We start from the raw sequence: 12,490 nt of genomic DNA, 5'->3' as shown, positions 1-12,490 counted from the left end.
CCTATATCTTAACGTGACTTCTGAAAAAAAGAAACAGGCCCATGTAAAAGCCCATTAGTGAATCGTTTTAAAGTCCTTGGGAAGGCTAGAATGGCCTCCGCTAAGGGCTGGGCATTCTCTCTGCGATTAGCGCGTGCGTGCGGATCAGGGCTACGCCGCCGCCGTCCTGAACTCCCGTGCCCTTGCCGCGTGCTCGCCTCTTCTCTCCCTAATCCCTATCGATCTGACTCACACGGCGACACATGCAGCTGATTCACTGGCCAATTCTTCAGGTTCAGCCAACAAACTAGCCGAGGTTAATACATCAGACTATCTACTAATCTCTCTCAATTCTCATCTTCCCTCATCATACATCATATTTTAATTATTTTTGTTACATCACAATCGTTAGAAATCATGCACATGCCAACGACGACCAGCCGATCTCTACTTGAGTATTTGACCTTACAGCAGAGGGAACAAAGGGCTGGATTTATTCTCTATTAACTTTCCCTAATAGAAAAACAAAATTTCACAAAACAACCAATGATGATTTTTAGTTCAAACCCATGTAAATGCAGGCTTAAAAGGCAATCTTTTTGTTATACAATGATTGTTCTTGTTTGTATATTTTAAATTTCCATATGGCATTCTTTTATAGCCCGGTATCATGTCATATTTAGGAGTAGTTTGATTATCAACTTCATTATTGACCCATTTAGCTATAGCTAGACATTGCCTCCGGCATATAAAAAACTGTGTGTCCAGGCAAATCGAAATATGAATGATATTTGTATACAAAACTATTGGGTAGTTTTGTGATGCAATTTTTTTTTTGGCTTCAAATTCTTCGTTTGGCCCCCCCTATGTCTAAATCCTGGTTCCGCCCCTGGCTACGATGGATCGCCGCCGTCGTCCGTCGTCCGGACTCCGGAGCCAGGAGCTTTCTCCGCCATCCTCGACGTACATCCCCGTCACTCAGTCCACCAATGCCACGGTCACTTCGATCTTTAGGAGATTCGAGTCGCCATCTCTGCACCGGCCCACCGCCACGGGAGCACCTAACCTACAATGGAGAGAAGAGAAGGAGCTCCGCCCCGTGTGTCTGATGATCTCCCCTCCTCCAGTGGACTGGTTGGTAAGCAATCCCTTGCTCCTCCTCCCTGCTGACTATGATCGGTCAAACTGAAGGCAAATTTTAGCATGCTCCCTCTTACCTCTCCTTTTCACTTTAGAGGAAAGAGTACATAATAGATCTGAGGCATTGATTTGATTAAGTAGTGGTCTTCTTATCTTTCATGTAAAAAGAGGGGGTAAGAGGGAGCATGTTAAAATTACTCCTGACTGAATACATGCGTACAGTACAGAGCACTCTATACTAGTACGTAGTCCCTCCGTCCGGAAATACTTGTCAAAGAAATTAATGTATCTAGACGTATTTTAGTTTTAGATACATCTATTTTTATCTATTTCTCCGACAAGTATTTCCAGACAGAGGAAGTATTTATTAGTCTGTATGGATTTGGGTTAGTTTGAGCTTGAGCAATTGTGTTCATTCCAAAACTAGCCATGGGATGGTGCAGCCTATGAGCGCTAGTAAACCAGTTAATGCTGTGAACCAGCTGCGCCCATGGTATCACTCATTCACTAAGTGGGGATGTGATGTTCGAAACTACTATACAGACGACAGTACTCCGGCCGAACACTGGACGATGTTGGATCGAACGGTGTTGTTTAGTTTTGCTTTACACATGAGCGGCTTGATGTGCTACATCGTCTGCAAATCGTCCGCCGTTTGTCGTCTGTGTAGCAGCGTTCTGTGATGTTGATGGCAGTGGCACACCCCCACCCACCGACCCACCCACGCACATGGTCATAGAAGAATGAGGCAACCACTTCAATTATTGTCCCTTTCGTCTATTACCATCTAGGGTACCCTACCTACCATCTAGGGTGGGATCCTCCTACTCCCAACCAGGTGACGACACCTCGGTAAGTAGGTTTGAATCCGTTAAAAACAGTCTGTAACTGTAGCATTGCTGTGGACTGCTGGCCGTGGCTACACACACACACACACATGACATGTCCATCTAGAGGCAGCTAGCTCAATTATTGTATCTGTTTCGCTAAAAAAAAGCTCAATTATTGTATCCCTTCTCTGAAAGTGCCAGCTGACCTGCTATCACGTTCACAGCCCCTCCTTATCATTAGCTACCTTTGGCAGGTGAATCGATCTGAAGCTCCATTGCCTTCACTAGGCAGCAAGCAGCAAGCAGCAAGTCCAGCCCAGGTAACGTAGTAGATCTCGTCTCAGATGCATACATCGTTTGTACTTTGGCTTGCTCATTGCAGATGGAGATTCATCATTGATCGCAGCTCTCTGGCAGATCAAGTTTCCACCAATTTGTGGCTAGAGACTGCGGTGTCAAGCCGCACGGCGCGGAGAGAGTTGGAGTAGGAGCAGTACTGCACAACAAGGAGGGTCAAAATCAAAATGGATGCTTTCTGAAGTAGTATTTGTGTAGTAATACTATAGGTAGGTGAGTGATCTTAATTTGTTCCGTACTGCACATGTCGATGCTACTTCATTCATTAGCTACCTGGGGAATTGGGGATTTGGGTCTACCGACACATGCATGAGTATGGTTTTGTTTCCATGTTAAAAACGTACGTAGTGACCTGATTGGAACGCTCATGTCCCTTCTCTGAAAGAGCCTGATGACCTGATAGACCCATCCCTTCCTCCTCCCTTCAGTAGGCAGGTCAAGCTGAAGCTCCATCGCCTTGGCTGGGCATCAAGCTGCAAGAGGCTTGTCCAGGTACCATAATTACCAGCTTCTTTTTCTTTCCAGTGAGTATATATTAGGAGGCTGATTGGCTTGCTCTTGCAGATAGTCTCCTGGCTAGCTGCAATTTGAGAAGCTGCTACTTTGAGGGATCTGCCGTCTCTGGCAGATCAATTACCACCAATTTATCACTAGACACTGGGCTGTCAGGCGGCACGGGCTCGAGAAGAGTTTGAGTCTGTACAAGTGCACAACAAGGGAGGGTCAAAATCAAAACTACTGCCTTCTTTTCGCGTATATCGGTCAATATTACTTCATTAGTTAGCTACCTGACAAATTGGGGGTTTGGTCGTCTGTATATAGTAGGCTGATACATAATGAGTTTGCCCTTCTTTCCAGGTAATTAGATATATACTGACTACAAATGGAACACAAAGCTACCGCCGCGCGAAGTGATCTAGAGCAGATATTAGTCGATGAAACCGCAGAACCCACGGCCCTGCCATTATCACTTTTGAAGGACATCACAGGTGATTTCTCTGACGATCAGGAGATTGGACGCGGTGGATTTGCAGTGGTTTATAAGGTAGTCTACATGGCATGAGTTTTCCAATCTTTATCATGCTTGTCCTGAAAAATCAACCGATGCTTGACACATGTGAGTGTGATAGGGAATATTTGGCGATAAGGTGATCGCCGTGAAGAAGCTGTCCAACGCTTATATGCATGAAACTGAATTTGATCGAGAGATTGAATGCCTAATGCGGGCAAAGCACAAAAATGTAGTAAGATTTCTGGGATATTGTGATGACACACAAAGAAGTAGGGAAAGATTCGATGGAAAACATGTCATGGCAGAGATCCACCAAAGATTGCTTTGCTTCGAATATGTACGTAAAGAGGGTCTTGATAAGTATATCAATGGTAGGACCACCTGGCCTCTAACTTTTCCCTTTATTTTCTTTGTTCATATATTGCAAATTATGTAATTTATCATATAGCATCTAGTATTCAAAAGTTAAGACATCAAGTATCTCAAATCATAAACCCGGTTTCTACTCTCCCTTTATAGGTGCATATCGTGAGTGGGGAACGTGCTATAAAATAATCAAAGGGATCTGTGAGGGTCTGCAGTACCTTCACGATAATCATATTATTCACCTGGATCTGAAACCCGCCAATATACTGCTCGACGATAACATGGAACCGAAAATTACTGATTTTGGCCTATCAAGATGCTTTGATGAAAATCAAAGCCGGGATATTACCAAAACTATATTAGGAACAATGTAAGCAGCTTACTCCTCTTTAAAGCTCAGCCTTTTGTGCTCTGTGATTTAAATTGCACACTCTTTGTTCATTAGTCTATTTGGTCTTTTATATTTTCATCCAGAGGATATTTGGCACCAGAAATTCGCGAAGGAGGTGTAATCGCACGCAGCGCTGACTTGTATAGTGTTGGTGTCATTATCCTGGAAATACTGACCGGGCAGAAGGGGTATCAAGATATTGGGGATGTAAGAACAAATATATGCCATTGTTATAAAGATAAAAGCTCAATTTCCTTTTTGTCTAAGAAAGATTGACTTTAAAATAATGTTCACACTTTTTCATCGCATATGTATTTACATTTTAGTTTAAGATGTTGCACAATATCATTTCTGGCAGCACAACTAATAGTGGAAAGCAAAATTTGGCTTCTAAAGAATCAGCGAAGCAGATTGTTTTTGAGAGAGTTTTTGTTCTTTGTTTTGATGCTTCATTTCTGAAAGTGCAATTTAAATGGTGATGGATCTGAGTTGAATCTATCGGACACAATTGACTTCTTAGAGAACTTTTGTTGTTAGTTTGATGCTTGAATGTATATGGTCAGTATAGACTGCACATTTGACTTTCCTATGTAGAAAGATGTTTACTGATCCATTTCATAGACCATAACTCACCGTTGTAACTTTTTAGGTACTTGAAAGTTGGAGCGATAGATTGGAGAGATCACAACGAGACACACTATGCGAGCAAATACGAGTATGCTACGAGATAGCTTTAGAGTGCAGGGAATTCAATCCAAAGATGAGACCACCTAGTGCACGAGATATAATTGACAGGCTACACACAATGGAAAGTATCCAGGTACGTTCAAAATTTGAGCGTATGCATCTCTTCCTTTAGTTCCTAGGTGCTACAGATTTAGAATTTTTTAATGTACCACTCGGATCCTTGCGACTGGAACCATCTGAGCTGCTACAGTATGGGCTTTAGTTGCACATCCCCGTTTAGACACTAGAACCCTTTTCAACATATAATACTATCTCAGGTTGATAAAAGAAGTAGCTTTAGAAATTTTGCCACTCAAACATTTTTTTAAAGTTTAACCATCAATTAATAATTAGCAAAAAGAGAACGCCAAATCAATATTACTAGATAGATCGATATATATTCATAACATTTAATCATTTTAAAAGTTTTGGCACTAAAGTGACTTTTCATACCAAGTTTTAGCAACAGTGATGTAATTGACTCTTTATTTTTTGCCGGGGAAATAGGAGTAGTATTGATTGTGAACATGGTCTTGTCTTCTAACTGCATGCAAAATTTCGTGAAGAAATACCATGTGTGGAGTTTTGGAAAAACAAGTTCAGTGCTCAAAAAAGATTTTTAGAACAACATTTCTTTACTGATTCTTTTGAATTCACTGTTGTGCTCGAGCTCCGAATTGAATTTCTTGTTTCCAGGCGCATGAATAATAGCAAAAGTGAATTTTTGTAGGGCTTGTTTGAGAAAATATTTTACTTTTCTACCGAGCCGGCTCAACTACCAGGTTCGCCGTACGGTCTGGTCGAGACGAAACCATTCCCGTTAAAGTCGGCCAGTGCGGCGCGGCGACGAAGATGGCGTCGATCTACGACATGGTGGAGCCGATGTCGTATCTGTGCGTGAGCGTGGTGAAGGCGCGCGACCTGCCCACCATGGACATCACCGGCGCGCTGGACCCGTACGTAGAGGTGAAGCTGGGAAACTTCAAGAGCGTGACGCGGCACCTCGAGAAGAACGCCAACCCGGTGTGGCGACAAATGTTCACCTTCTCTGCCGCCCACCTGCAGTCCAACCAGCTTGAGGTTATCGTCAGGCACAAGGATGTTCTTCGTGCCGACTTTGTTGGCCGCGTCGTCTTCGAGATGTCTGACATCCCCAGCTGCATCCCACCTGACAGCCAGTTGGCCCCGCAATGGTACCACCTTTCCGATGCCCACGGCGAGAGGTTCCCCCATGGCAATAGCCTCGGCGAGATTATGCTCGCCGTTTGGCTTGGCACGCAGCCCGACGAGGCCTTCCTGGAGGCGTGGCACTCGGGTACACACTCCCTCTCCCAGAAGAGGCTCATGAACACGCGCTCCAAGGTGTACTACTCCCCCAAGCTCATCTACCTCAAGGTCTTCATCATCACGGCGCAAGACCTCATCGGCGCTGATAAGGACCGACCGCTGGCGGCAGCCATCGCCAAGATCCAGATTGGCAACCAAATAAGAAGGACACGGCCGGGGCAACCTCAGGGGTCGGCGAACCCGGCGTGGAACGAGGAGTTCATGTTCGTGGTCATCGAGCCATTTGAGGATCCCCTGGTTGTGACGATGGAGGAGAAGGTTGGCGCCGGGTGGGATGAGCCCATCGGCCGTGTTATCATCCCCATGGCGTCCCTGTATGTGCCGCGCAACGACCTGGTCAAGTCGGTGCCGTCAAAATGGTTCACCTTATTGCGCCGCATGACGGTGGATGAGGCAGCGGCGGACGTCACGACGGGGATCAAGCACCGAGAGCACTCCAAGACGTTCACCAGCAAAATCCAGCTCAGGATGAGTCTGGAGACGGCGTACCACGTGCTGGAGGAGTCAACGTGCTACATCAGCGACCTGCATCCAGCGGCGGCGTTTTTACACTAGCAATGTCGTCTTTTTTCTGCATATATGTCCCAAACAAAACTCTTTTTCTTTCGCGGGAACCAAACAAACTATATTTGAAGTTGGAAATTTGCAAGGAAGTACGATTAGCATACTCGTCAAACGTTATTTTGCGTCATCACAGCTCAACGCATAATCAAATACTCCTATAATAGTAGTATATTTTAACACGTATACTTGTTCATCGTGGGCTTAGAAACTCCGCAAGAGCGCCATTGGCATCCTGGAGGTGGAAATCCTGGGCGCACGTGACCTGGCGGCGGGCGTGGAGAACCCGTACGTCGTCGCCAAGTACGGCAAGAAGTGGGTGCGCACGCGCACGCTCAACACCACGGCGCCGCAGTGGAATGAGCAGTACACCTGGGATGTGTTCGATCTCGGCACCGTCATCACCATCGCCGTCTTCAACGACTACCACGGCGATGCCAATGACCAGAGGATCGGCAAGGTGCGCGTTCGGCTCGCCACCCTCGAGACCGGCCGCAAGTACACCCAGTGCTACGCGCTCATGTTTCTGAGCCCGTCGGGGCTGAAGACGATGGGGGAGCTCCATCTTGCCGTCCGCTTCACCTGCAAGTCGTGGCCCAAAATGCTGGCCATGTACGGGAAACCGCTCTTTCCCAAGATGCACCACACCAACCCCATCTCCGTGCTCCAGCTCGACTACCTCCGGTTCCAGGCGATGCAGATGGTGGCCGCGCGGCTTGCCAGGGCCCACCCACCACTTCGGAGGGAGGTGGTGGAGTACGTGCTCGACGTGGACTCGCACATGTTCAACCTGCGACGGAGCAAGGCCAACTTCTACCGGATCACCTTGCTCTTCTCTGGCGGCGTCGCGGTCGCCAAATGGTTGGACGGCATCTGCAAGTGGAAGAACCCACCGACGACGATTTTGGTGCACGTGGTGTTCCTGAAGCTGGTGTGCTGCCCGGAGTTGATCTTACCCGTCGTGTTCCTGTGCATGATTATTATCGGGGCGTGGAACTACTTCAGGCGGCCACGGAGAGCTCCAAACATAGACACGGTGCTGTCATGCGTGGAGCTCGCGCACCCGAACGAGCTGGACGAGGAGTTCGATGGACTGCAGCCACCGCACATAGATGCAATGTTGCGGTGGTACAATGATGTGTCATACCCGGACGAGCTGGACGAGGAATTCGACACGTTCCCGACATCCAAGCCAGATGACATCGTGAGGCTGAGGTATGAGCGGCTGCGGAGCCTCTTTGGGATGGTGCAGACGGTTGTCGGCGACCTGGCTGCGCAGGGGGAGCGCGCGCAGTTACTGCTCCGCTGGCACGACCCCAGGTTGACGCCCGTCTTCATTGCGCTCTCACTGGTGATGCCCGTCGTACTGTACCTGACGCCGTTCCGGGTGGTTGCCATGGTGATGGTGCTATACTTCCTCCGGCCCCCGTGGTTCCGAGGCCGGACCAACCTGCTCCTCAACTTGTACAGTCGTCTGCCTTCCAGTGACGACGTGATGATATGAGCGTGATGCTATACAATATAACATGCAGGATCGTTACTGTTTTTTCTTTCTTCGTTTTGGTTGACTATATGTGACCTTTTCTATATATGACTTTTCCGGATTCCATAGAACATTATTATTCACTTCGTTGTAATAAGTCTTTTTTCTACTTCCTCATTCTCGAAATCTAAGGACGCGCTTGACTTCACATGATTTTTGATGCATGCCTTTGATCATGAATATATTGCAAAGTATATGGATTGAACATGCAGAAATGATATCATCGTATTTGTCTTGCAAAACAATTTTATTACATACATGTTATTGCAATTTTGTAAACATACAACAAGCGAAAATCACTGTCAGAGTTGTGCCATTAAGAATAGAAAAAGGCAAGTCCATCTTATATTTTGGGAAGGAGAGAGTACTATTTATGGGCGTGACTAGGAGTCAGTTGACTGAATTTACAATTTCGGTCAGTCACTTTTTCCCGTCCACATCAGCGGCATTTGGCTCGTCCAGCTACTGGGCTGTGGCAGGTGCTTTTGTTACGTTGCTTCGTCCCACCGAGCGCGTGCGTGCGTGTTGCATGCTGTGTGCAGGGAATGCATGCTAGCTAGCTAGCTTCCTTGGAGTAGATTAAAGCACAGCCACAACACGATTCCAGTAGATTTAGACAATAAAACTACATTACGTTAGTGAATACCCCCTCTATACCGAATAATGTCAGCATGGCACTATGAGCCTGTTTTTTTTTTTTTTTTGAAATTTCAAAGAAACGAACTTATACAGCTCAAAATATCACGCATACAATGTAGTATATCATACGAATTTGCATAAAAAATCATGTTTGTACGCGAGACTTACAAATGAAAAAAATAAAGAATGACAAAAAATTGCACAAAATTTGCACATGTTCATAATATGCAAAATAAGCAATGCGACATAAAACAATAGCAAAATATTCTTAGAATATCATGATTTTTTTATTACCAACATTTTAATTATTGTGGGCTGTTAACCTAATAACCAAAAGAAGAAAAAGACCTGGTCGCCTAAATTTTGGATAGTTGTCATGGTGCCACCTTAAAGAATAAATAAATAAAGATCAACAAAAACAAATATTATCATTTAAGAAGAAATAAAATAAAATAAAAAACAAATCAAAACCAAAATAATCAAGTTTTCTAAGAAATAATGAATTATTGACATTGTATTACCATTTAAAAAGGAGGAAAACAAAAAATTGAGAAATTTGCACACGATTTACACAGAAAATTCATTATTTATAATATGCAAGGAAAGTATATAATAGTATAATTCTCACTAGAAAGAAAGCCTAAGAAGGAGGCATTGATATTATCCTTTAAGAAGAAAGGAAACAATAAATAAAAAATGATAAATTTGCGCATGATTTACACAGAAATTACACTTTTTATAATATGCAAGAATAAGTATATAATAGTAGAACTCTCGCAAAAAAGAAAGTTTCATAAGAAGGAATGAATTAGTTACATTGATATTACCATTAAAAAGGAAAGAAAATGAAACAAACACTAAATCAAAAACAAAATAATGAAGTTTTGTGAGAAAAAACTGGATTAGTGGTTATGGTATTACCCTTCAGAGAAAATATGAAATAACTACTCAAAATAAAATAATGAAGTTTTTTATGTAAGAATGAATTAGTTTTGATATTACCCTTTAAGAAGAAAGAGATTATAAAATAATCAAACAATAATAAAATTTGCACACAATATATACAAAAAATTGTGCTTTTCAATAATATGCAAGAATATGCATATGGTAGTGGAATTTTCACAGAAAATACAGTTATAATGGAACCATGCTGTTTTAATAGTATGTAAGAAATAAGCACATAATAGTGCATTTTTCACAGAATTACAATTTATACACATATTATAAATTACTTACATGTGTACATTTTGTATTCACCCAACGTCCAAAATATAGCCATAAAAACTGACAAAAAAAACAGAAGCAAAAACGCACACAAACAACCTAATAAGAAAATACATAACAGGCTTCAGCCCAACAAGAAATCAACTGACCCAAAATAGGGATCAATCAAAAAGGTCCAGCCCAATACAGGACAGCATAAACAACAGGGAAAAAAACAACTAGCACACATCTTGGAGCAGCAATCAACGGCTAGAAAATCGACTGACCCAAAAGCTAAAACTCAGTATGCTGACATGTAGGAAAAGTGACTACTTATTGTCTGTAATGCAGGGCTTTGATTGTAATTTCACTAGGTGCATTGGTGCTTATATCCGATGAAATAGGCTGGACAACTGCCGATTCAATAGAAAGGTGCTGAAATTGTGTTTATCTCACATTATCATAAACTTCATTCCTTTTTGTCGAGCAATTTTGAATGACAACATTGCTTCTCACATCAGAAGAAAATGAAAGTTAATTATTTTAGTTTGTTCATTTGCCAAAATAATACACAAGAATAGGTTAGATAAATGTTCACCTTTAGGTTTAGTGCTTCTATTTTAATGTGTATCAGTTTCCAAAAATGTTCTATCATTCAATAAAAAGTTGTCGTGCATGAACAGAAATATTCACATAGTTTGTGCTTAATGATTTTCAAATGATAAATACTATGTAGTCAGGCGCTCTGCTCGCTGCTTTGCTGTGTAGCAATTCTTTGGTGGGTCGGTCTCAGTCGACTGAGACTTAACCAAGTCTCAGTCAAGTGACAACAAATGCAAAAAAGAAAAAGGAAAAAAAATGAAAGGAAAATTTTACACGAATCTCAACATAAGATCTCATGAGTATAACATTGACTGAGACATAACCAAGTCTCAATAGACATAGATTTAGCAAAACCGTTGTTTGGTTGTGGCTGCTAATGTGATCTAAACTTTGGGCAGTAGCTGATATTGATGGAGATTGTCACCCTATACAAGGCATGTAGGCGAGGTGAGCTTCTACACGGCAAGCGATATATAGACATACGCTCCCACAAAACCCTCGCGAATTAATGGGCCAGGCAAATTAAGGCTTCAAGCTGAATTAATGGGCCTTTTTTCCTCTGCGCGAGGCTAGTAGGCCGATCCAATACTGTAGTTCCACTAAGCGGTTTTGGAAAGCAACATGTCGACATATCTTAATACTTGATGCAAAACTTTTTTTTTTTGCATGCATGCATAATATTTTTGTTATACACATTGAACATTTTTTCTATACACGATAATTTTTTTCTTCAAATTCATGGTTGAAACTTTCTTGAGTACATGCAAAATATTTTCAAATACACCTTGAACTGTTTTAAATGGTATGATACATATTTTGTTAAAACTACATGGATATTATTTAACATAAGCAGATATTTTTCAAAATGTCAGGAACTTTTTTTAGTGGTACAGTACAATTTTCTAATCAATTATAAATCGCGTGAACTTTTTCTTTAAATGTCACGAACATGTTTGTAGTGGTACAGGTTTTTAAAAAACAATCATTAACAGTTTTTACATTGTATATTTTTTGAATGTGACATAAATAGTATGAAATGTCTTCTAAACATTGTGCAAACGTTGGTTTTAGTTGTGTAAATATTTTGGTAAATACCACCAACAATTTTTTGAAACACGTGAACATTTTCTAAATATCAGGAATAATTATGAAGTGTCATGAACATTTACTGAATGCTATGAACATTTTCCAAAAAATGCACAAATATATGTTTTTACAATGCATGATTATTTTTTAGATGCATGAACCCATTTAAAAACAGTAAATTAAACTCTGATACATATGTATTTAAATATTTAGACAACATGAACAAATCTAAAAAGGAAAAGAAAACAAAATGATACCAACGAATGAACCAAGCGATGGGTCTATACTGGGCCAACCCACTAGAAGTTGCCAGGCGAGTGCACGCTCTGTCTCATGGGTGCTGATATGTCTCTCTTCACGCGACATGAGAGGAAGTCTCGCCGAAAGGGTAGGGCGAGTTTGGCTGGTCCAGGTACTTCTTGCAATTCCTCATTCAGTGTCATTTAGCCTTGAAGTAGAAACATTCAATCTTAGTAGTAGCTCTGCCCTTGTTCCTTTTCTGGGACACAGTCGAGCTGGCAGCATTAGGTTTCTTCTTCGACTTGCCTTTCTTTTTGAAATTGTCTGTCTTGTTCACCATCAACATTTGATTAGTATATATTCTTCTGCATTTCCGCCTCAGTTGTCTTGAGCATAGCAAACAACTCATCTATAGTCTTGTCCATTCCCATCATGTTGTAATTCATGATAAACCCGTTGTAAGAGGG

General features: G+C 42.4%; 1 pseudogene; it reads left to right on the top strand.

Annotated features, from left to right (window-relative positions):
• The first annotated feature begins 2,134 nt into the window (after positions 1 to 2,134).
• On the top strand, positions 2,135 to 8,405 carry LOC119357329 (annotated as a pseudogene).
• Positions 8,406 to 12,490: the final 4,085 nt, after the last annotated feature.

The sequence above is a fragment of the Triticum dicoccoides genome, chromosome 2A (assembly GCF_002162155.2).
Source record: "Triticum dicoccoides isolate Atlit2015 ecotype Zavitan chromosome 2A, WEW_v2.0, whole genome shotgun sequence".
Classification (NCBI taxonomy): Eukaryota; Viridiplantae; Streptophyta; class Magnoliopsida; order Poales; family Poaceae; genus Triticum; species Triticum dicoccoides.
Note: the sequence above shows the minus strand (reverse complement) of the source record. Positions and strands in the feature narration are given on the sequence as shown.